This window comes from Diabrotica undecimpunctata, chromosome 6 (assembly GCF_040954645.1).
Source record: "Diabrotica undecimpunctata isolate CICGRU chromosome 6, icDiaUnde3, whole genome shotgun sequence".
Classification (NCBI taxonomy): domain Eukaryota; kingdom Metazoa; phylum Arthropoda; class Insecta; order Coleoptera; family Chrysomelidae; genus Diabrotica; species Diabrotica undecimpunctata.
In genome coordinates this window covers 159687790-159714089 of record NC_092808.1, presented here as the reverse complement: position 1 = coordinate 159714089, position 26300 = coordinate 159687790, and the positions used below count along the sequence as shown (strand labels likewise).

At 33.5% G+C, this 26300-nt stretch overlaps 1 protein-coding gene across 1 annotated transcript in view; it reads right to left on the bottom strand.

The window, feature by feature from the left end:
• The window catches only part of Csgalnact (Chondroitin sulfate N-acetylgalactosaminyltransferase), a 525789-nt gene extending 501848 nt beyond the window's left edge, over positions 1-23941 (bottom strand). The window contains exon 1 of the mRNA XM_072535954.1: positions 23666-23941. The gene's annotated coding sequence lies outside the window, so the exon portion shown is untranslated. The remainder of the gene's footprint in view (positions 1-23665) is intronic.
• Between the last annotated feature and the right edge of the window lie 2359 nt (positions 23942-26300).

Genomic DNA, 26300 nt, shown 5'->3' with positions numbered 1-26300 from the left:
CCAGGAACTTCCAGAGGGAAAATAATGCTAGCTGCGGCAAGTCTTGTACTGAGGTAAGCATTGTTAAGATATTTTGAGTATAAAATATTATTCGTTTGCGCTAATTTTAAATATGTAATTTTAAGATTTAAAAAAGTAAACCAAACTGGGGAATGGAAAGTTTGCGGCACGATACAGCTAAAGAATCTGATACAACTTGCTTGGCTAAAAAGGAATCTGAGAACACACAAAAAATTAATAATACTCAACTTCATGTACATCAACTGTCAGAAGGCAAGCACTTTAATTGTTTTCAGATACACAAGAACCAATCAAAGATGAAAATATTATCGAACATCACTTAGAGTCTAACAAAGAAGCAGCATCTTTTACACACGGTTAGTATTTAGGATATTGGACATAAAATGTTTAACAAACCTGCCTTTTTCTTTAACAGACAGTAGCAGTGATAGTCCTGATTCACCACTGAGTGAGTTTGATGATTCTGTGGGTGATCCACACTACTCTGACAGTAGCTCATCTTTATGTTCAACCAGATCTTCTTCTTCTTTAAGTTGCAATAAAAATAGGACCCCAAACAAGGTAATTGATAGTGAAAATTCTCCAAAGAAAAGGCGAAAAAAAAGAAAAACCTTAAGAGGAATGGAAGAAACGCCAGTTAGGCACATGTTACATCTAAAAGAGGCTAAAGTTGCTAAAAAGCTTCATCAACCTTGTAATGACAAATGCAGATTCAAATGTTCTATAAAATTCACCCAACTAGAAAGAAAACCGTTTTTTAAAAACAATTAGTCTCAAGGCAATATTGACCATTAAAGAAATTTTATTTCACGATGCATGCTTCCGGTAAATCGTACTTACAGATATTCCATTGGAAAAAGAGCTGCTAGTAACGTGAACCATGCCTTTTTTCTTAAAAAAAAATATATAAAAATAAGGTTTTGTGAAAATTTTTTTATAATCACCTTAGGTATTACAAATAGAACTATTCGCGCTAAGGAAAATGCAAAAACAAATTTATTATAACAAGCTATATCTATGCAGTAGTATTATGTTTCAAATTTAAATCAATAACTTACAAATTCCTTGTTGTTCGGCATACTTCTTCTTCAAGTGCCATCTTCGTTCCGAAGGTTGGCGATCATCAGGGCTATACGTATTTTCGAAACTGCTGACCGAAACAATTCGTTGCTGCTACAGCTATACCATTCCCGTAGATTCTTTAGCCAGGAGTTTCGTCTTCTTCCTATGGACCTTTTTCCTGCTATTTTCCCTTGCATAATTATTCGAAGCAGTTCATATCTTTTGCCTCTTGTAATGTATCCCAAGTATTGCAGTTTTCGTTTTTTGATCGTAAATATGACTTCCTTTTCTTTATTCATTCTTCTCAAGACCTCGACATTTGTGACTCTCTCGGTCCATGATATTCTCAGGATTCTGCGATACATCCACAGTTCAAATGCCTAATTTTTTGGTATCAATCTTTTTCAACGTTCATGACTCCATTCATTAGAACAGCACAGAAAGTACGTAACATCTCATCAGGCGAAGTTTCATTTCAAGGCTCAAATCTCTTCCGCAGAACACTCTCTTGATTTTAGTGAATATGGATCTGGCTTTTTCTATTCTTATTTTGATTTCTGCTGAGCTATCGTTGTCTTCATTTATAAAAGTGCCTAAATATTTGTATTTGCTAACTCGATCGATAATTTCATTGTGTAAATATAAATTTTGGACATTTTGTGTTGATTTCGATATTACCATAAATTTAGTTTTCTTTATGTTCAAAGATAGTCCATATTCTTCGCTGCAGTCTGCTATCTTATTCACCAATGTCTGTAGCTCTTCAAGTGTTTCTGCGATCAGAACGGTGTCGTCGGCAAATCTCAGATTGTTTAATCTAACACCATTTATTTTAATACCTACGGATTGCTCAGAGAATGTTCTATTTATTACGTCTTCGGAATAGAGATTAAACAGGGTTGGTGACAGTATACAACCTTGTCTCACACTTCGCTTTATTTCAATTTCTTCAGTGGTATTATTCTCTACTCTCACTACTGCTTTCTGATTGTAGTACATATTTGCTATTAGTCGGATGTCTCGTTTATCTAAATTCTTTTCTGTCAGGAGTCTGATTAGGTGATCATGCCGCACTTTATCAAAGGCCTTGTTGTAATCTATGAAACACATGAATACATCTTGATTTATGTCAAGACATCTTTGAGACACAACGTTCAGTGCAAACAACGCCTCTCTTGTTCCAAGTCCATTTCGGAATCCAAAACGGCATGTTCGGCATACACAAAACGAAATAAATCGAGAAAATCCCAAAAATCTTATCCAAGTCTAAAAAATTAAAGGAGATACTCCATTTTTTACATTTCTTTTCCAATTATTACTATTTTTCAAACAATAAACATTAAATTTTTTCTTTCTAACTAGTCAAATATTATGTAAAATTGAAAAAAGAAACGCAAGAAAAGAAAGAAAGAGTTATAGGCAAAAATATGAGCGCAGAAATTAAAAAAATTTGATTCTTCTCAGATTTTGTTAAATAAAACATTAAGCACAAGGTTTATGACTGGCGCATATCGTGATTATTGATACAAGATACATCCTGAAGTGATTTCAGCCAAAACATAGGTTCCTATGCAAAATGTCCAATACAATATATGCATATTTTTAAATTATTATTATTATTCTTAACGTTATAAATACGAAGCTATCGGGGCTTATAAACCCTTCACGTCAATAAAAAAACCTGCCAGTTTCCATTTCCTCAGCTGCACAACATACTATCGATAATTTCTAAAGCTTTTTCTCGCGTTTGTCCTTGGAATTCATTCTACTTAGATTTCTGTACAGTTTTTCCTCTACTGACAGAATTTCACGGAAAATTTCACACGGGGTCCTTTTTCAATTTCCGAATTTATTCGAACACGTACAAACGCGGGGATTTTTCTTCGACTCCGAACGTCGAAGTGAATAAGAAGCACGAGGAAATTTCGTGTAATTAAAAGGGGGATTCTAAGTGAGATTTAGTTGTACATGTTCTGTGGAATTTGCCTAAATGGGCACTAAACTTCGAAGTTGCGGTTTAGGGGGTCTTGTACTTACTCGATGAGATCTTTTGCAAGAAAAAATAAAGGGATTCTAAGAGCTAGGCTATATGGATTGAAAGGGTGTTAGGTTATTTTCGTATAACCGCAATGAAAAATAAAATAAATATATTTTGTTACAAAAAAATACTTATTTTTCCTCAAGTTTATTTAGTTTTTTAATATGGTATTGGCTTTGTTCGCATATTTATGTATATAATTATTAAACAAAATTCCAAAAATATAAAAAAAAATAAATATTTTTGGTTTTGAACATGGATGGTAATGACTGGTAATGGGCAATGTGCCCAACTTGAGAAATGTGGTATAAGGTGGCATTGTACTTGTGTGTGAAAGCCCACTGGATATAAAATACATAGGTACGGTCGGTAGTGTCACAGAAAAACTAGTTCCAATAATGGGCACCCATGTTCAGTATAGGATCATTGCCAGTGCCGATCATAGAAACTCCAAATCATATTTTTATCTTGTCTTGCGACTTGTCATCCTTACCCAATGAATTTTTTTCTATTTTATTTAAGCGTCACTATGTGACACAAAAAGTACTCAGGAGATGTTATTAAATTAGCCATATTAAGAAGTAAAAGAAGGAAGTTCAATAAAATCAACGGCGAAGAAGCATAGCATATCACGTCAAATACTTAAACGAAGATTAAAAACAGATATTTTTGTGGCAACATGCATGAGTCCACCCACTGTTTTCTAACGATCAGGTGCTTGTTTTTGTTCGATGAATTAAAGAGATGGTTAAAAAAGGGTTCCCAGTGACAAAAGATACATTGATCTTTAGCGTTGCTAAAGATCAGTATTGCCGCAACTGAAAATTACTTTTGTAGGTGGAAGTAGTAACTCTGGAAGTCGCATGAAGGTTTTATGAACCGTCACCCTGATGTTTCCAAACGCAACCAGCCAGAATAGTTCAAAGGCGAGCAATGACTCATTAGGAAAGTGGGTTCCCGAGGTGCTACAATATTTAACTGACAATAATTTAAGAGGGGCATTGAAGAATCCGAAAAGAGTTTTCATTTGTGAAGAAACTGTCTTTTTTCTTAATCCGATACCTGAAAAGGTTCTGGCAAAAAAGGCTCTAAATCTGTATATAAGGCATTGGGTGGCGATGAAAAATTAAATTTAACTGTGCTCTTTACAGCCAACGCTGCTCCATCGATGGTTATGTATAGGTATATTTACAATATTACCACGATTTAAATGATATCGCTTTTACCAAATGACACTCCTATACTCTAACCGATTGTCATTGTTGTTTTGCATTCCCTTAAACGTATGGAGGCAGGAAGTTACTGAGTGGCGCATAGCACATGAAGATCGACGAGTACAAAAACATAATTTCCCAACTATTTTAAATCAAATATTAGTCAAACTTGCACCAAGAACTATTTAAACCGGTTTTAACGCATGCGGTCTAGTACCATGGGACCCAACGGTAGTTAAAATACCAGAAGTGTCCAGCATCCAGTTCAACAGTTGAACTCTGTTGATGTACCTTATGATACATTCCAGAAAAAAATAGGACCATCTAAAACGCAAGAATTTTTCTGCTTGTGACTTATTACAAAAACATTTAGCATTCAGAAAACTAGGAAATATATAATAGTTCAAAATCCCGAACAACAGGAGGAACTAAGTGGTCCTAGTTTATCCATAGCTTAGAATGATCAATTAGCGAGCCCTTGTACAGCACCAGATGCTTTGGTTAATGCTAATATGATTCCGTTAACTCCTTCACCCATTGATCACTCATCTGGATGTAAAGTATACCCATTAGTACTTTCCCCGTTTAAAAGAACTCTGTTTTGACCTGGTGAGACTTTCGAAATTAAAGAGCAAAAAAAGAAAAGCTACCAGCGGTAGATACTTCCTCTCAGCTTCTTGCATATTTTCCAAAAAGGATGAAGCTAAACAGAGATGAGAGGATGAGAAGCAAAGGAAAAAGATAGTACAATAAACCGAAAAGAAAGAAGCAGAAGAAAAGCGAAGATTAAAACAAAAGTTTGTTGTACCTTTATTCCCCTCTAGTTTTTTTGCTTCATCAATCATGTATGAAGAGTTGGGAATGCCTTCTTTTACTTCAGAAAGTAGTGCAGACGAAAATGCTGAATTAGTCAGCCAGAGTAGAATTAAGGAAGGGGACTTTGTAATTGGTCAGTTTTTAGGGGGTAAGAGGGGGACAACTGTATACTAGTAGTTGTGTATATTACAAAAAAAACATGACCAGTAGAGTTTGTTGTTCAAGGCTTAAGATCAGTAAACGATACCAAAAAAATTTTTCAGGTTGTTGGGAAAGACATTTTCTCAATTAATATTAAACAAATTATATACTCCTGGCATTATTATTAGACATTTGATATACAGTTTAAAAAAAAATTAAGTGTATTGGACAAATATCAAATAGCCTTATGAATAAATTTTGTTTTTATTATTATTTTTTAACAATATTACTTAATTAAATACTTCAAAAACATTTAAAAATAAATCATTGTTTTGTGATTAAGCTATACATATTTCTTTTTTAATAGTGTATTTCCCTTGGTATTGTTAAAATGTAAGAGAATTTTCACCTTAAATTACATTTTATAGGTGCCCAATATAGGAGTGCCCAACATAGGGTAGTGTGAAAAATTTCGTGCCAGTGATTGGGGCAATTTATATATAAATTTTTTTTTAAACTATACCCGACAATATTTTACTCTCGATTTCTCTCTATCTCTCTCTCTCTCTCTCTCTCTCTCTCTCTCTCTTGTCGTTTTTCCATTACTGATTATCGTGATTTCTTCCAATATTCTTAACAATTTTTCTTCATTGGTCTCTATCTTCAGCTGCTCTGAGAGGTTCGCAGAATGAGTTTCTAGTGAAATGCTTAATTTGTTCGGACTATCTAGTTAATGATCGTCCTCTTGATTTTCTCCCTGGAATATTTCCAGAAACAATTAATCTCTCCAAAGTATCGTCATCTCTGCAAACCACGTGACCGAAAAATTGCCGAATACGATGGAGACATATTGTGCACAGCCTTTTTTTAATCTCGAATTGATTTAGAATGGAAACATTTGTCCTATGAGCTGCCTAAGGTATGCGCAGCATTCTTCTCTAGCACCACATCTCAAAAGCATCAATTTTTTGGTGATCACGTCCGCGAAAAGTCTAAGTCTCTGCCCCGTATAAAAATATTGAGAATACAAGGCCATTCACCAGTATCATCTTGATATTTTGAGAGATAGGTATGTCTTTCTAAACTTTAGTTAGGCGACTCATCGCTTTTTTTGCCATACCAATACGTCTCCGAACCTCTGCTTCACAATTACCATCGTTAGTAATAATAGACACGAGATCGACAAAACTGTCCACTATTTGGTATTCCTGGACTAACATGTTAGTCAGATGAATATTGTGGAATCTCTGGACGACCATTACCACATAATAGTTTAATGGTTGTAACACCATGGTTGTAACATGTTTAATGATGTTAACATTACCTAGAGGCGACAAAAACAAGTTTGTTTGCTTAAGGTGCCCATTATTGGTACACTTACCTTAAGTTAGTTTACTGATCCAAATTAGATAAAAATTAATTTAAAATCTATATTTGGCATTTTCAAAATGTTCCAAATTAGTTTCTTTTTCTTCTAGGGCTTTACTTAGGCCTATAGTCTATTTATTTCAAAATAATTAGTAATTAATATTGCCTTGATTATCTATATATTGCATAGTAATTATAATTACTGTAGTTTTGTGGTAAATTATGGCTTCACGTTAAAACAACAACTACAAATCTAGTAATAAATAAGATTTACCTGTATCACAATCAGTTTCAACTTCCAGTTTCTGAATATTGTTGAAAAAAAGTTGTTAAACTGTACAGCAGACCTTTCTGTAGATAAAAGTCTACCCCATTAATCCTCAGTTAAATACCAATAAAAAAACTAGTTAATGATCAGAAGAGAGTCCATTGTGTTCCAGGCTATGCTCATCGAATATAACACATTTTATTGGCGAATTCTTCTCATTTCATTAATTTGTGTTCGGTAATAAAGTTCCCTTCCGGTAGGTCCTTTTTCAACTTTATTGCGTTGTTAAATAAAAACGTAATGATTCGTAATAAGGATTAATCATTTTTTATTGTTTTGTGGTTATTTTATTGAGTCAACGATGAATTTGGCAACGTTTTGTAGGTTTCCATGGCTATTTGAAACATAATACGCTAATTGTGGTGAAGCTTTTTGTTGTTATTTAAATATATTTTTTTAAATGTTAATTGTTGCTTTCAAAAAAGATCAAAAAGATCAACAAGGTACTGTCATTATTCGGTCATTTGGACTATTTTCTTCTTGTAACAGGGCTGGCTCGTGAATGTTGGCAATCATATTTGGCAATAATACTCTTGTTTGTGACAACTTTGAATAGACAAGTGGAAGTCTTTGAGCTGGGAACAATTATAATTGACAACCTTCATATTGGAGATGGAGGAAGAAACTTGTCATATAAACTGAAGATTGTAAATTTTAGACACCCATCAGTCTTTTCTCGATTATATCCAAACTACACAAGCAATCATTTCTATTACAGCTTAAACCAACTCTGAGGATACACTACAATAAGAGCACGTACAATCTGCCACCAAAAATATTTTAAACTATGCTAAATTAATAATTTAAGTTATTGGAACGACTCATTCTCGATAGAATCAGTACAGAACTCCTTGAAGCAAAACCGATCGCACAAGCAGGCTTTCGACTGAAGAGAATTTGCGCAAATGGCAAATGAACTGCAGCTGTGTTATAGATCTAACAGCAGCCTACGATATAGTTTAAAGAGAGAGTATGGTTTGAAAGTTACTCCAAAGAGTTCCTTTTAAATCTACCAGTCACATAACGATCTAAGTGGTGATGGGAACCGACATTAGTACAGCTAGAAAAATGAAGAATGTACTGTTTCAGGGATCAGTAATAACTTTTCTGATTGTGGGCTTGTACATCTCGGATATACTAGTAACCATAGAGAGAAAATTTTGGTTACGTCGATGACTGGCTCCTTGTAATAAGGAGTAAAGCATTTGAAGAAATTGAAGAAACTCTTACGACAACGTTCTTCTTCTTTAAGTGTCGTCTGCTTTAAGAAGGTTGGCTATCTTTGCCTTTGATACTGCTGCTCTAAACAGCTCAACAAAGTTACAATTGTAACAATGCCTTAAACTGTTTAGCCAGTTTATATACGCTGTAGGCATGTGCTTTTTCTGCCCAGTATCTTTCGCTGTATAATGATCTGCAGCAACGAATATCTCTCACCTCTCATGATATGATCCAAATACTGCAATTTTCTTATTTTATATGTATTTAATATTTCCTTTTCCTTGTTTATTTTTTTAAAACATAGTTGTTTGTAAGCTTCTCGACCCAACTTATTCTTAAAATTCTTCTATAAAACCACATCCCAAATGCTTCTCTTCTGTTACTTAAGTCCTTTTTTAGCGTTCAAGCCTTCATTCATATAATAACACAGAAAATACAGTCATAACATCTTAGCATTCATACTTTGAGTTGCAGACTTAGATCATTGTTGCAAAGTACTTTTCTCATATTATTGAACGTTGATCGGGTTTTTCCTATACGGGATTTGATCTCCTGTGTATTGTTGTTTTCGATTACGATTGGTCTCCAGTATGTATATATGTCCACGTGTAAGTCAGGCCTCTTCGCTGCTATCTACAATCTTATTCATTACAACCTGCCTTTATTAAATCGACTCTGCGATTACTAACGTATCATCGGAGTCTCTGATGTTATTTATAGATTCTCCGTTGACTTTAATTCCACTTCATATTTCCTTTATCCTTAAAGTTTGTTTATTTATCTTTTAAGACTCATTGTTGGAATGTGTGTAAAAAATGTAACCCCAAATGATGCCATTAATTTCTATTTTACATCTGGTTGGTTCTTTGCTGACTACTATTGTTTTAGTTTTACGTCTGTTTTGCCTTGCAATTCTTAGAAGGCGCAGATTAAAGCAGAAATCTGAATTTGGTTTCGAAAAATTAATTATCAGATGTCGCTATTTGCGTCCATACGAAGCCATGTTAGAATTGCTTCTATCAAGACAGGAAAGATTCATTTTCACGTTTAGAGCATCTGTGAATAGCCGTTCTGAAGATCCCTTTTAGGGTGAAATACGTGTAAGCGGATATACAGACGCGTTATATGTGAAATCAAATCTTTAACTGTCCTTTTCCTTTTATTCCGGTATACTTTTTATAAGTACTAGAAACCAATTCGCTAAGGATTTTTGCTTAGTTGAGGAGATATGTTGTGGAATGCAATTTTAGATTCCCCATGTCTTTAATAACATCTTTATCAACGTCTGTTTTGCCTTGCAATTCTTAGAAGGCACAGATTAAATCAGAAATCTGAATTTGGTTTCGAAAAATTAGTTTACGGATCTTTTTTCTTTTCTTTACATGTTTCCTTCACTTCTGTACAAAACCATGGAGTTCTTTGCCTTGGGAACGATTTATTTTTATTTACATCAAATATAAAGAGATTTCTTTAGTGTTATCAAATTATTAGTCTACCACTGTTGCTACCAGTAATAGAAGAAAAAAATTTAGAGATATGCTTTACTAATACTGTTGTAAGTACATATAGTTTCTGCTTTGAGCAGTTCTGTATAATAAATGTTGAAATATTCTGCCTCAAAAACTATGCTATCCTGCACATAGTAGATCTGTAGAGTATATTAGATCTGTATTTTCGAAAACCATGATACCTTCGTCGGTATTATTTGAAACGGCGATGTTATAAAAAATACTGTATCCAAATTTTTATTTATATCCAAAGCAGACTCATCAAAAAATGTTTTTTGTTAGTCATGTAGAAATGTTTTACATTTTTTGCGCGGCAATATCTATAAATCCATTTCATTAAATAACATTCCCTTTACGAAGAGCCCTTTGTAAATGTAACGGTTAATTTAATTTTATAAATCGCATGTAGTGGATGCATCTCTGTATCCTAGAGAGCCATCAAAAGCGCGATGGGAGAATTCAAAAGGCAGATAGGAAAACGTCGAGCGGAACGGGTTAATTAGAACTGGAGAGATAGGTTTTGGTAATAACATTTGCTAATAACGAAAATGAAAAGTTATTTCAGAAAATGTTTCTTTTACTTTCTTTCATCTTCCTAATTACGAACGTTATCTGAACTTAGAAGGTTACAAAGTTACATCTATTTATTTATATATGAGATAACCAAACTGGACGTAAATCTCGTTTTTGCTCCTTCATTTTTGTCAAAGAAAAGCTTGTAAAGTTCTTAGATGATCAGAACATCGTTCCCAATTTTCAATCTAGACTAAAGTGGATTTAAATTGCATTGAACTATTGATACTAATATTACACAAATCATTACTTATAGATACATATTCGGGAGACATACATTAATTGATGTCCTATCCCGATGATTAATTGTTAACTGAATATTAAGTGGATTATTCCAATTACCCTATTGCTTTCGCAGTAAAAGCTTAGCTTTAATACTCACGACACTTTACATTTCATCATCATATAACGGGGGTCCTACGGCGATTGCCGCTTCCCGCATTTCAGCCTCCATCTTTTCCTATCTCTCCAATCTCCCTCTTCTAAGCCTCTAGATTGCATTGTTTTTGTAATTTCTCTTCTCCAGGAATTTGGTGGTCTTCCCCTTTTCCTTCTTTCTGGCGGAACATACATTAAGGCTTTCTTTGGCCACCGCTCCTCCTTCATTCTCATCACGTGACCATACCATTGTAATTGCCTTACTTGTATTCTATCTGAAAGAGTATCTCTAATTCCTGTACGGTTTCGTATTTCCTCATTCCTGATTCTTTCCATTCTCGATACTCGACATGACCTTCTAAGATAATCCATTTCCACAACGTCTACTTTATCTCGTTCATTCTTTGTCATCGTCCAACATTCGGCACCATATGTGGTAATTGGTTCTACAATTGCTCTGTATACCCGAAGTTTGGTATGCATCTTTATTTTATTAGACCACAGTAATGAATTCGGTATTCGGATGCATTTTTTCCCTTGGGTTATTCGGTTTTGTACATCTATCTTAACTCTGCCATCTGCTGATATGATGCTTCCTAGATATTTATACTGGTTGCAGCCTTTTATGACTGCGTTTTCAAGCCTCAGATCTGTGGTATTTCCTCCAATTTTTAAATATTCTGTTTTGCTTATGTTTACAGTAAGCCCCCATTTGGCATATTCCTCAAATAATTTTCGATTCATATAATTTATATCTTCCTCATCGGTTGCAACCACCACCTGATCATCTGCAAACAACAATGTATACAGAGTTTCTTGTCCCACTTCGATGCCCATAAATCTACATTTATTTCTCCAATTCCTCAATGCTTCTTGGACGTATATTTTAAAGAGTGTCGGTGACAAACAGCATCCTTGCTTTAGGCCTTTAGTGACTTTAAATTCAATTTTTTTCCTTTCAATTTCAACCTTTCTCAAGGTTTATAAATACCAAATGGGTCTCTCTACTTCTTTCGACACGTTTTTCAATTATTTGTCGTAGGATAAATATATTATCAAGGCAGGATCTCCCGGTACGAAAGCCGCTTTGTTCTTCAATATCTTGTGTCTGTCTTTCAACCCTCTTCTTTAATATTCTGCCGTACAACCGGCCCACAGAGCTCGTCACACTAATACCTCTATAATTGGAACAGTCTCTTTTATTCCCTCTCTTATATATGGAGCTTATATAAGATTTATTCCAATCTTTAGGAATTTCCTGGTCTCCACACATACATTTATTGAAAAGGTCTACTATTAATTCTAAAAGTGCAGTCGGCCCATATTTAACCAGCTCTGTGGAAATGTCTCCAGGCCCTGCGGCTTTTCCGTTTTTAACCTCTTTTAAGGTTTCCGTCAATTCAGATAATGTTATTATAGGGATTTCCTGTCTTTCGTCTCTGTTGTCTATTAATTCCCTTATCTTTTCCCATCTGTACTCTACTCTATCCTCTTTCAGCAGTTTCGTATAATATTCTTCCCATTCACTTAACTTTATGAGAGAAATGTTGTCTTCATTTTTCTCATTTTTCCTAAACTGCTTTAATGTTTTCCAAGCTTGCGCCACTTTTGTTCCACCCATAAATCTGTCCAGTTCATCACACTTAGCCTCCCAGTTTATATTTTTCGCCTTATCCACGTCTTTTTTAACTTCTCTATTCCATTTAGCGTATATTTCTCTGTACTTTCACTTTACATTTACAAATTCAAAACAATATAAACAATAGTAAATAATGGTATAATGCAAAATCTTAAACCTACTATTAACTGAATTTTCCAATATTAAGTATGACACGAAAAACTAATACTCATCAAACTACAGTCCAAAAAGCATTCAATTAGGCTAGCACTCCGATTTTTAGTCGCAGCGACAAAAAAATCGCTGAATTACATCTGCACACTGAACATCTTACACTGAATTTAATTTGGGTTATGGACTTATTTAATTTTTAATTTTTTTTTATCCCAACACCAATGATTTCAACTTTTTAAGGCCAAAGGAGTTGCGGCATCTGGTCTAGCAGCCTTTTTTAAGTGAAATCATCGTGGTTTATTTTCAAAACCTAAAATATTCAATGTGTAATGTGTAACAAGAAAATAGTTTCAGAAAGAATTGTTTTAAGTTCAGTTTTCGATTTTTTCCTTTCTATTTTCATACTGGTGTAATATAAATATTTTCTTATGATGTTTTCACTAACTTATTAGAAAGTAACAGTCCTTAAGGGGACCAGTGTCAAGGCAAATGAACAAATGAAGGCTTTTGGCCGAAGCAGTGTGTTACCACTTGATACCAACTGATATAAACATAATGAGCAGAACAGTGAATGCAGCGGAAGAAACCTACGTTGAGTTTAAACAGAGTGCAGAAACAGTAGGGCTAGCAATAAATACAAATAAAACAAAACTACTCATACAAACCAGATTAAATAAACCGCCGCAACAACACTTTATTGACGATATAGAACATGTCAATAGATTCACATACCTAGGAATGGATCTGGTCGCAAGCAATGAAGAAGAACCGGAAATAAATTGACGTACACCGGAAAACAAAACTCCGGGTCTATAAAACAATAATCAGGCCCATAGTAAGTTATGGTTGTGAAACATGGGTGGTGACACAGAAATTTGCTAATGCATTAGATGTGTTTGAAAGAAAAATATTACGTAGGATACTGGGTCCAATAAGTGAAAACAACAACTGGCGAATTAGATATAATAGAGAAATATACGAGCAATACAGCGAACCAACTCTAGCACAATACACTAAACTGCAGAGATTACGGTGGGCAGGGCACGTGGTCCGCATGAATGATTATAGAATCCACATAAAATTACTAAATGCAAGAATGAAGGGAAAAAGACCTGTTGGAAGACCTAAAAAGAGATGAAGAAGGAAGAGAAGGAAGACGAAGTCGATGAGGATCCCAGGAACTGCCTGGGAACGCGTTCATGAAAAAGAACAGCGGTAAATCGAAATGATTGGGGAAGCCTGTTGAAGGAGGCCAAGGCCCGACTTGGGCTGTAGTGCAATTGGATGGATGGAGTGTGTTACCAACAGCAGTGGAGAAGGAGCTAGTTGATCACATTTTGAACGTTGATGTTTGGCCTCACGATCAATGATATTCGACGGCTTGCATTTCAAATCGTCGAGAGAGTAGTCAAATACGACATAATTTTAATAAAGAATCTAAATGGTAGGAAAGAAGTGATTTTATGCTTTCAAAGCTCGTCATAAGGACATAATCTCACTAAGAGGACCTCAAGCAACGTCCATGATGCGCGCAAAAGAATTCAATAAAAGGAATGTTTATGTCTTTTTAGACCTTCTGGAAAAAATTGCGAATTGAGAAAAAACTCAAGAACCTTAACGTTAACGAAACGGTTGTCAGCACTGTGCGGAACCAGTGCCAAAAGGTAATACCATAAAAAGGTAAAAGGCAAGTTGCTTCAGTGTTGGGTGGAGAACGTGGAGTCAACACGACTGTTGTTTGCTGTGCGAGTGCTTCAGTCGAATAATGTCACTTATATGCGAGAACTTTTACTCAAACTTTGTTGACTTTTTGCCTTTTCTTTCATTTATATCTTTTTACTGTGTTATTTATATATTTATACAACATTTTTATGTAAAAATCCCTATAATTTCTATATTTGACAAATCCATTCGAACAAAAACTATTTTATCTCGTTCATGTTTCGGAAACATATTTTAAAAATAAAGCAAGATAATTAACGGGGTTACACGATTATTTTTAGGCAAAATAATAACAAAAAGTTTTCATGTTCATAGTAATGAAGCGTCACGTCGCTTATGATCATGCAAGCGAGTCGACTAGATGATGGGGTAAATAACCCCGAATCTCGGATTTTTTAGGTCATCACGTAATCACAAAAAATTTCACTTACCAGATTAAAAATAAAGAAAATAAAAGTAAAGGTTTTCTTGTTGTTAAATTGGCGTATTGTTAAACGGCGTATTGGCGTTAAATTGTATTGTTGCAATTATTGATTTAATTCAACACAATCACATGAATGGAGAATATCGTATATTACAGCAAGTAATACAAAAAAGGAGATAAAATAAAATAGCAGAACAGGCTTCATCAACAGAGTGTAAAGATATAATAGTTGAAAAAAAGATTAAACAACAATACCAAAATTCGGATGATAACACACAAACATACGGAATATGAATTTCGCCTGACACCCTTGGTACCCAGGAATCACGGAAGAAAGTCCCATCAGTATATCGTCTGAGTACTTTAAGAGTTGCCATTGGAGTGTCAATACGTCATAACCGGGATGCTACCCATTGGAGTGCTAGCTGAAGAAAGGAAGACCCTTGATCGGCAAAGAGAGTTAAGTACAACTACATTGTGCCGGAATCAACTTAGAAGAAGAGAACGGAAAAAGAGCATGCATCAGTGGCAAAGAACTTGTTTTCTTCCTATACCTCTACGGCCTTCTGTTGTTGTATTTTATATCGATTTTCCCCACTATAGGTCCCAGATAAGACATTTTTCGGTGTTTAACAGTCGTTAACAATTCACTATCTTTGTTGCTGCTCCTCAGTACCTTCTTATTAGTTTGTCTTGCTGTCTAAGGAACCTATCTTCAGCATCCGTCAATGAATCCACATTTCCAATGCTTCAATTTTGTGCATACTTGATACATTTATTGTCCACCCTTCCACTCCATACAAAAGTACAGACCTGCAGAATACAGTGTATAAAATAATATATACCCTACTAAATTGCTCACAATTTTGCTGAAAAAAGTTATAGCTCTCCGAAAAGTTTTCCGTAAACTTTGTAGACCGCTGTATATTCAAGTTTACTTTATTTTAACTAAAACAATCCCTCCTTTCTATAGAACAGAATAACGCAAATAGTTGTGGTATACTACATCCTTAAAATACACAAAAACAGGCCACGTGCATTCAATTCTTTATGAAATATGCAATCTTCCGACAATGCCGCAGAATGTTTTGGATGCACACATTCTTGCTTGCCACCAGTTAAAACTAATTTTAGATAATATACCGCAGCACATGCACATTCGTGTAAAATTTTAGCGAACTCCACTATCGCGGTCTGCTATTTGTTCCATACTTATTAAGATACTTGTGCAAAATCAATAGCGCTGTATGTCTGATGATGTAAAGTTGCGGCATTTCTATTACGCTATAAACTCTGGTTAAATAATTAGCACAAAATGTTTAGCTTGCGGAAAGATCGCTAGAAGTTTGGAGAACTTCTGTTTTTTTAACAATACTGAAAAAAAATGCAACAACTTGTTAAGATTAATTATTTGAAACAAAAGTATGTATTTGTAAGTCGTATCTAAAAATATATATGTAATAAAGTTTTTACCTCACTATATATTTTCTTTAACTGAAGTTTTTTTCTTTTTTTTTTTTTCGAAAAACAAAAAAAGATAAGAAAGATTATTTCTGTGTATTTGACTTTAGTTTATTTATGATTTTTAGTCATTTTAGATTTATTTTGATTTACCCAAAAAATTTTAAATGCCAAGAGTTCGTAGTCGTCGGCAATTTTGTCATTTAAGCAACTTCGACAAATGACGTCCAAGCCCAAGTTAGCTACCAACTCTATACATCAATAATAGAGAAACTACTAAGGAAGTATACGTTGAACCAAAAGTAAAATAAACAACATTGTTTTGACGACGTTTCGGCAAGGTTGCACTTGCCGTTATAGTTAGGTCATACTGCTTCTGGTGCTTGAAGTAAACTGGTTCTTCCGCTCGAAGCAGTTATCTAAATAGTCGATATTCATGATGCGCTTCTTTTGACGGGTCCTTGGCAGCGCTTCTTCTGATTGAACTGCTATAGACTTTTTGAATTTTAGAATTATTGTGAATTGGGACTTTCCGAATTATGTAAATTAGTATATTTAAGATATTAGTACTAAGTAATTCCAATGAAAAGGTTTATTATGTTTCATTGAAATAACATTATGGAAAATCTGTTTTTCGGGGATTAATTTTTGTTCATCAACAAAACAGGTCCTTAAAGCTAGAAAGTTTCTTTTGTCTCGTAGGTTTAGTACAATATTATGGAATTTCAAAGAAGATTTTTGAGAAGTGGTTTTTTTTTTTTGTTTGGAGTGAAAAAGAGAGAACCGTTTGATTGGTTAAAAAGATATTACGGAAGGAATTGGCAGATCGGAGGAAATATTTGGAAGCCGAAAGGATCGGCATCTGTTGTTTGACTTTAAGCGAGAGAGTATCGAATGAAGGAGAAGAAAAATACTGCCTGTAGTTTTTTTGAACCCTAAAACAAAATTTGTGATAAATCGTGTCAATAAAAGTGAGAACAAAGTTACTATTTAAGCACAAACAAATTACTATTCATCTGAAGATTCATAGGAAGGAAAGTTTGCCAATAGGCGATAGAAACGTTTGTTTGATCGACAGTTCTGTTTTTATAAGCAGAACCAGGGAAGTAGATTTGACAATTAAAGTTAATCGTTTTAATAAAGTACAGAGGCAAATTGTTGAGACGAGACAATAAATTAAACTAAACTTGTATGATTTTCTTGTGTTAATTTTATGTGTAAAAGCTTTATAATTTAGGGAAACATTTATTTCTAAGAGATTTTTTTATTTGTATGAAAATTATCAAAGGTTTTTTAACATTATATTTTAATTGTAGTGCAAAACTTTATATTTCTTTATTTATTCCCTTCTACTACTCTTGTTATCGAATACTATAAAAGGTAAAGGTCTAAACTCAAATAAAAACCCTGAGATAATAAAAACATAATTACTCGCGTCTATAATAAAAATGAATCACATATTCATAATAAAATTTATTAATTTTTTTTCTTTTTGGTTTGCTAATGATATGTTAATTAATCAAATAATTTGCTAATTGATTCCAAAATTACAATATCATAATAATATATAGGTATTTATATAAATATTTTACCAGACCTAATTTTTCTTAATACAATACCATATTATTAAATCAGCTTTTTACTGGCATTTACTTTGTTTGATAATCTCGATATAAAAATTTTCAACCTGAGGTTATAAACGCAAAGTTAAGTTTTATTTAAACTTGAAAACTCGACTTTGTATAACATTTACAAATCGCGTCACGCCTGAATTATTCATTTTTAAAGTATTTAAAATTATTCCCAGTTTTTGTACATACAGGATTATGTCATCAAAGCTATTAGACTTCATAAATTTCGTTTTTGTTTAAAATAATATTGAAACCATATGTTTGAAGGTTTTTTGTGGTAGTAATCGTGATAATAGAATATAAAAGTTTTTATTTGATATTAATAATTAGTTTAAAGCTAAAGCGGTAAATACAACAATAAAAATACGTTACTAAATTGTATGACATAGGAAATTATTTTATAAAAAAAGTTATTATCGAATAAGCAAAAGAGTATGTAGTATTAGCTAACAGACCAAAATAAAAAAGAAGAAGCGTGGTGAGCAAATAAGAAAAAGCAAGAAGTAAAATACGGAACAAAAAAAGGATTAGTAACAATAGCTATACACTAATGTTGATTCAAATGACAAATCAAATTTGGAGCGAAATTAACACGAGACAAGAAAGGCAGTCAAATATTTTTTATTAAACTGCTAATAGACTTAAGAAGTGAGAAAAAGGTAGATACAATAATAGTAAAAACGAAGGAAGAAGATTTTCACTGACGAAGTAGAAATCATGGCGAGTTAGAAACATTATTTTCTTTAGATCGACACTGAGAAAACTAATCATAAAAATGTAAATTATCAAATAACGATGAAAAATGGAAGATAGACAAGATAATGATGAGAAACTAAAAGAAGTAACAAGAAAAGTTAATGATAGAAAACCCACTGGAGCTGATAGAATCAGAAATTATAAAAAATCTAAGAGAATATGCAATTATAACTCTTTAATAAATCATAGCTCAAAGAAAAAATACCAAGTGGTTGGCAATTGGGTATTTTTTTAAACTCTTTTTTCTATTCGATAGTTCGAATACAGACCCCTCCAATTTCCTTCCTTGCTGGGCCTGCAACATCGTTAATATCATCGCTCGATCGCATTTGGAGTCTTTCTCGTGAGCTCTTCGCTACACAAGGTCTCCAATTCCCTATTACTCTGTTCCATCTCTCATCCTCTTCGAAGTCTACTTCGAATTCAATGAAGCTACTGGTTCAATAACGTGTTATACTTTTGTTCTTTCTGTAATTGATAAATTAGTGTGATGTTACAGTGAAGTGAAATGAAGGTTTGAGCTCCATATGTTAGGACAATGAGGATATATGAATACAATGCTTTGGTTCGAAGCTTTCGGGGATTTTTTTTTAATTTTCAGTACATAAGGTAGCTTTTCAAAGACATTCTTCTCATATTTTTATTTTCATTGTCTGGTTTTCTTTAATTAGCTTTACATTTTGACCCAGATAGGCGTATTTATCTACATGTTCCACAACGGTTCCCTACACTGTTATTACCGGTTTGCCATTTTTGTTTGACATCTTTGTTTGATGAGTTTTGCTTTGTTGAAGGCCATTTTAAGTCCTTCTTATTGGGATTTTATATGTGAGTCTTTCATCATCCTCCCAAATTCGTTCCAGTTAGGCACTATTAAAACTACATCACCGGCGTAAATAAGATGATTCAAATATTTCTCATTGACAGAAATTCTTCACCTTCTCCAATACAACGAGTTTAAAATGTACTCTAAATATTGACTTGAATCTTATGCGACAGACTGTACTTGCTGCCTACAAAATATTTGTCTCATAAATGCCTTATAAGGGCCTTGGGTTATAACCACTGACGCCATCCTGTCGACACTTTTAGATAAAAATTGGTTCAAGCAAAATGAATCGCAGTTATATTAATAACCGAATCGAACAGCGGTATAATAATAAACAATGTGGTAAAGCAAACTCTTTAATTAGTAAGAGTCTTCTCTAGTTATTAAATGTGTAGTATCGATCGATTACGGTTAATTTTTCTCTAAGTACAACCCGATAAAACGAAACGCATAAGGAATCATCGCCGTAAAATCTGCTTACGTATATCAAAGGAATCTCTTTAACAGTCCATGGTCCTAAAATATTTGGTACTGTATTTGGTACTAATTAATTAATACTGTCATTAGCTTGTTTATATTATATTTATATTATTTAACAATATTCTAAAACGAAATCACAAAAACAATAACGAAATAAAAATTCAAAGAGGTGTAGGACAGGGTGACACACTATCACCAACGTGCTTTTAGAACTCTTGATCGCGATCATAAATGTATTTGTCGACGGGGGAAAACTGCACGATTTGAGTTACGCTGATGAGAGACATAATTTTGATAGGAGATGACCTAGGCGAAATCAATGCCATAATAGAAAAACTGGAAAGGGTCTGCAGAGAAATAGGGGTAAAAATAAATATAGCCAAAACAAAATATTCAATGATATATATTTAAACGGAGTAATACCAAGATTATCGCGAGAAAGCTGACAAAGTTGATAATAAAACGCTTCTCGTTCACAATACTTAACGAAGACCACGTTGCTCAAGTCATGAAGTTTCATTGGGGGTGGGTAAGCATATAAATAGTAGAAAAATGTAGATCAAAAACATAAAGGTAAACAATAGATATTAATTAGATAACAAAATATAACAGTTTGGCAAAGGAAAACAAGACACGCGGAATACAGCTAAACTATAAAACAAAATGGGCGCCAATAAGCGGAAAGTCTTCGATGAGTGTGTTCTGCCAGAGTCAGGTGCGAAAACACTGCGACTAACAAAAAACAGTGCTTTAAAACTAAGAATCGCACAAAAATATGGACCGTTTAATGACAGCAGTAAGAATAAAAGACAAAAACACAAACGAAACGATACGAATGTTGTGGAGATTGCAGAATAAAATGGAGATGGGCAGGCCACGTAGCAAGAATGAAGGATGGAAGGTGAACACGCAAGCTAATCGAATGGAGAGCAAGAACAGGTAAACAAAACAGAGGAAGACCATCTACACGATCTCACGATAATCTGCCAAAGATGACGAAAAATGGATCCACACTGCACAAAACCATACACCCTGTATAAAAACAGGGGAGGTCTATCTCCTGCAGTAGACTTAAAGAGATGATGATAAAAATTCTCTGTCTTCAGTATATCTGTCCGTTGAACAATGCTTCCTCGATCCCATAGTTCCACATACCCATAAATCCAGCCTGTTTTGCTGGTTGATATTCATCAAATTTCCGTGTAAGCCTGTTGGTAAACTTTACTAAATGTTTTATATTGTTATGATTTTTTTTTTAATTAAAATGGTGTTACCGGTATTTAACTGTTAAGGCAAATTTTTGCAAAGCGTTTTAGGATCGGACAGTTTCTCTCTCTCTCTCTCTCTCTCTCTCTCTCTCTCTCTCTCTCTCTCTCTCCTTCTTTTATTATTTCTATCAGAATTTCGTCACTTCCAAGTGTTTTGTTCCTTTTCGTTTCTTTGAGGGCATGCTTTATTTCTCCTTTGCTTAATTTGTTATGATTCTTCTCATATTCTCTATCGAAGAGCCAAAATAAAAAGCACTTTCACAGTGGTGTAAACAAACTTAAATGTGGCGACTGCCCAAAAACTTACATCGGTCAATTTGGTAGAACTTTTATCAAACGTATAGCGGAACATAAAAGGGCTTTCAATAATAGAAAAACATACTCTACGTACGCACTTCACCTTCTAGATCATAATCATTCTTTTAATGGCGAATTTCAAATTCTTCACATCCAAAATAAAGGCCTTAAGCTGTATTTATTAGAATCTATGGAAATTAACAAATTAAAACATACAGGCATAATTCTGAATGACAAACTTGAGACAAACAGTTCTTCCCTCCTCAATCTATTCAGATAAAGACTATAAAGTGTAAACGCATACCAAAAATAGATCACTAGAGAAACGAGAAAGGCACTCTGCCGAAACAGCTGTAGTGATAAGATATTATAATAAATTTTGTAGAAGTTTTGAAAACAAAGTTATCAGTGTTGATTGATTTTTATAACGAACGATTATATAAGAAATAGTAGATAGGCAGAATATATAAAAATAAGACAGAGTGTTGTATATTTAGATGCCACCTGGTTTCGTGCTCGTGAACATTGTGAAAAAAAGATTGACAAATAATAACAAAAAATATTCACATGTAGTATTTTCCTATAGAGAACGAAGGATTAGTCTTTTACATAGCGCTGGAGCAACGATGTATTATTTTTATTAATCAAAAATATTAAAAATGCGTCTTTAGGGACATACAGAAACAGCGTTTCAGGAAACGGGGAAGATTCGTATTTTGTGGAGGCATTTTCTTGTTAAATGTAGAGGTAAAGGTTTTAATAAAGTCAATTATTAACAAGAGTATTTAAGAAAAAATCCCTAAACACTTATTTTTAATTTGATTTAATTTTTTAAGGTGAATAAAGCCAAATAATATAAAATTGAACCATAATCTATAATCGATCTAACTAGCGTTTTGTGACTTACGAGATAGGATAGATATTTAGGTCATCACTCCAATAATGCCTAAAAATTGATTTAACAATTAATATAATTTTTTGGTAAAGAAAACTCCTACAACTTTATGGAAATTTTTATGTTAGAATTTAGATTGATTTAGATTTAAAAATCTATTGAACTGGTTTTTTTTTCTTGAAAACTCACCACTTTTATTGTCTCAACTTATTTACGTTTTTGACAATTTATAATAAATACTTTATAACCAGACATGGATTAGTTTTATCTAACAATATAGTAGCTTGTAATTGTATATAAGTTATAAATTTACGACGAAAATTTCGGATTTTGTTGAATTTAGAGATCAGATGATACCCAAAAACTCTTTCCGTGCAGTTTCATGATAGGCAACGATGTGGTAACCCAATTAATTTAAATATAAATAATATTAACATTGAAATGTTTCATCATTTAAGTTACTAGGACTTCATATAGATGAATGTCTTAATTGGAGACAACATTGTGCTGCAAAATTTAACTTTTTTGTTCCGAAATTTAAAAAAGTTTTACTGGAGAAACAATTAATTCAACAATTTTGTTTGTGGAGAACAATGTAGCCATATTAATGACGTCTTTATTGCACAAAAAGCATAATACGGTCTATTGCTGGTATCCCTCGTAATACTAGTTGCAGACAATATTTTCAAAAATTCAAAATACTGCCTTTGGTCATTCTTTTTATTTTGGAGACTTGCATATTTGTATTTAATAACCTCGATAATTTTAAAATAACAAAATGGGCAAATCCACAACCTAATTATTAGGTATAAAGATACCTTACGTGCCCCAATGTGCAGGGGAAATACATATTTCAAGCCTTCAACTATAATGGGACAAAGATTTTTGCATGGCAAGCTTTAAACTAAATTTAAAGTAATTTTTGAGTCCTCACATTTTTTATTTTTTATTAAAAAAAATAAAGTATTTATTTATTTATTATTTAATCGCTTTTGTTGGATAAATCACTATGACCTGCTAATTGAATTCACTAGGAAAACCGAAATAAACATTTAAAATATTTTTAAATATATTATTAATAGCCTGTGAATTACAATCTCATTAAAAGACCGTTAATAATGCGATCATCATTACTATTATCTGTGTCAAACTATAAAATTCGGACACTTTTTTTGTGTTATCTCAATATTTTTAACATTTACTAATTTTTTAAAAACAACTTTCAATGTAAAGTCGAAACGTCAAAGTTTATAATTGTCACCTTATTTTATCAAAAATATTAAGTAATTTACAAAAAAAACATGAGGATCAAATAAAATAACCTTTTGCTGCAAATAATTTTTGTCCAAACAAACAGTTAACATTAAAAATACCTTATGCAATAACCAGAAATTAATGACAGTGATGTCAAGGCTAAAAAAACTACTACAAACAATGTTTACCTCGATTATACAACTAGACAGAGGCAAAGATCAACTCGCCGGTTGATTACCGCAACATTCTAACCTACATTTTAACATTCACGAAGTTTGGAACGATATTACACACTGGGAAGTCTCGTTAACAAACTATACATCACATTAGAACGTAAACAATCCCGAAGTACGAGCAATTGAAGGATTTTTGTGACAGGATAACGTTTTTCGTATCCTGGCGAGAAGCCGACGCCGAATGCAGACGCGCGCGGTGCCTGGCGTCGATACGAACTGAACTGACTACGTCGAGGAGGATGCTTCAGCAAGATCCGAATGAATGGCAAGCGAGGGCCTGCGCTGCACCAAAAGTCAACTTTTTTGCAAACTTATATTAGTAACATTGCGAATTAATATTTTTACGTCTATTAAAAAGGACAGACAATTTTATGTTTCCTACTGAAATAAGGGGGTAATTTCTAAAGAATTATAAAGGAAAAATGCAAAAACGCATTTTTATTTAAACTTACACGACCACGAACATGAAAATAAAATATTTACTTTTAAAAACGCATATGGGTTTCAATAAATAATGCATTGATTAATGTTAAAAGAAAAACGATTGTTAATAAAAAAATCAAAAACGGCAAATACCGCTTTGTCCCATACGTAAATTCTAATTCTAATTATAAAGCATATAAAATTATTCAAAGCATGTGACAATACACAAGGCTGGTCCCTATAAACAGGTTTTGCATTTAAACTTTAGAAACTATGTCGTCAATTCTTATCGGTACATTTAAGTCACAGGTAAGATAAACTTACCACTCAAGGGAGTAAGTTTTTTGGCCAAATATATTTGTACGACATTTATATCTTAGGTAGGTAATACAAAAGTACTGACCTGTGACCTAACGCCGTACAAAAATATTGGTAGCAGAGTCCAGGAGCAGGGAAAATTTTTTATTTTAGGAATACCTGCTTTTAGGAAAACCCCCATGCTTTGTATACCGATAGTAATTGGCCAACTCTCAATTCTTTCAACAAACTGAAAAAAGTACTCTGCAGCAGGGACATTTCAATTTCTTTAAAGATAAGACTTCGGAGATGCTACGTGTTCTCCGTATTATTTTATGGGTTGGAGGCTTGGACATTAAAGAAAGATGTTTCGGACAGATTAGAAGCCTTCGAGATATGGGCCTACAGAATGATATTAAGAATAAGTTGGGTGGATAGAGTCACGAATGTCGAGGTGTTGAGAAGAATGGGAAAAGATAAAGAGGTTTTAAATACAGTTAAAATCAGAAAACTGCAATATCTGGGACATGTCATAAGAGGCGAGCGTTATAACTTGCTGCAATTAATAATACAAGAAAGAATATAGGGCAGAAGGAGTCGCGGAAGATAGTATCGAAAATTTCGCAGCGGTATCGAAAGTGCGAATTGCCATAATGGTTGCCAATCTTCTTAGAGGAGATGGTAGATAAAGAAGAAGTAATTGGCGACAGTTTCTAAAGTTTTTTTTCGCTACGTGCAAGTACTTGGAGGGGATATGAGAAACGATCGTGCGCGTGCAGCGGTGAAATCTTGCAACTTTGTTAGCATATTCCATAAGTACTTATTGAAGAAAATTTGATTTCGCAAATGCTGTGTTATAAATTGTAAAAATACAACAAAAAATAGTAAATTTAAGTTCTATCGGTTTCCAACTTCAAAACACAAATCAATTCAACGAGAAAAGTGGATTTATGTCATAATAAAGCACTTAATTCACTTCTTCTTAACGTGCCCTATCCCTAAGGACATTGGCGATCATCATGGTCATTTGACTCTATCTGTAGCCGTTCTGAAAAGTTCTATTGACGTTTTCCCACTCCATTGTCTCAGATTCTTCAGCCAATACGTGCGTCTTCTCCTCGGTCCTCTTTTGCGTTCCACCTTCCCTTGTATGACTAGCCGCATCAATTCGTATTTCTCGTTTCTTAGTATGTGAAGAAAGTAGCTCATTTGACTTTTCTTTATAGTGTTGAGTATTTCTTTAAAGCAGAAGTAAGCAACATAATCCAAATTCTGCATTCTTACCACCTATTTCGTAATAAGTTTGACGTGAACATTAAATTAAAGTTTACTTTAAAGTGTAAATTTCAATGATAATCATGTTGGTTTAAGTTTGTTTACAATTTTTTTTTTTTTTTTTTTCAAATTTAAAAAAATGCTAAATATTTCTTCAAGTTCGGATTACGCCACCCAAAAGTTGATAGAAAAAGAATTAATTATTAAACCAATGTGATGTATGTTTCTTTGAAAGGTTTGGATTGACAAAAGATGCAATTTTATCTAAAAAGAGGAGATCTGGAGCACAAAGAACTTACGTCAGAAGAAATAGGTCCATATATTACAAAAGAAGAAATATTGCACGCATTAAAAACAATGAAGAGTGGGAAAAGCCCTGGACCTGATATGCTTCCTATAGTAATCCTAAAAATTCTAGATGAGAAGCACATTGATGTTTTAGTCACACTCTTCAACCAAATTTATAGTTCAGGCATATTACCCAAAGAGTAGTTAACCTCGATTTTTATTGGTCTCCCCAAAAAGAAAAATGCAAGAGAATGCAGCGATTACCGCACCATTAGCTTGATGTCTCATATGTTAAAGTTACTAC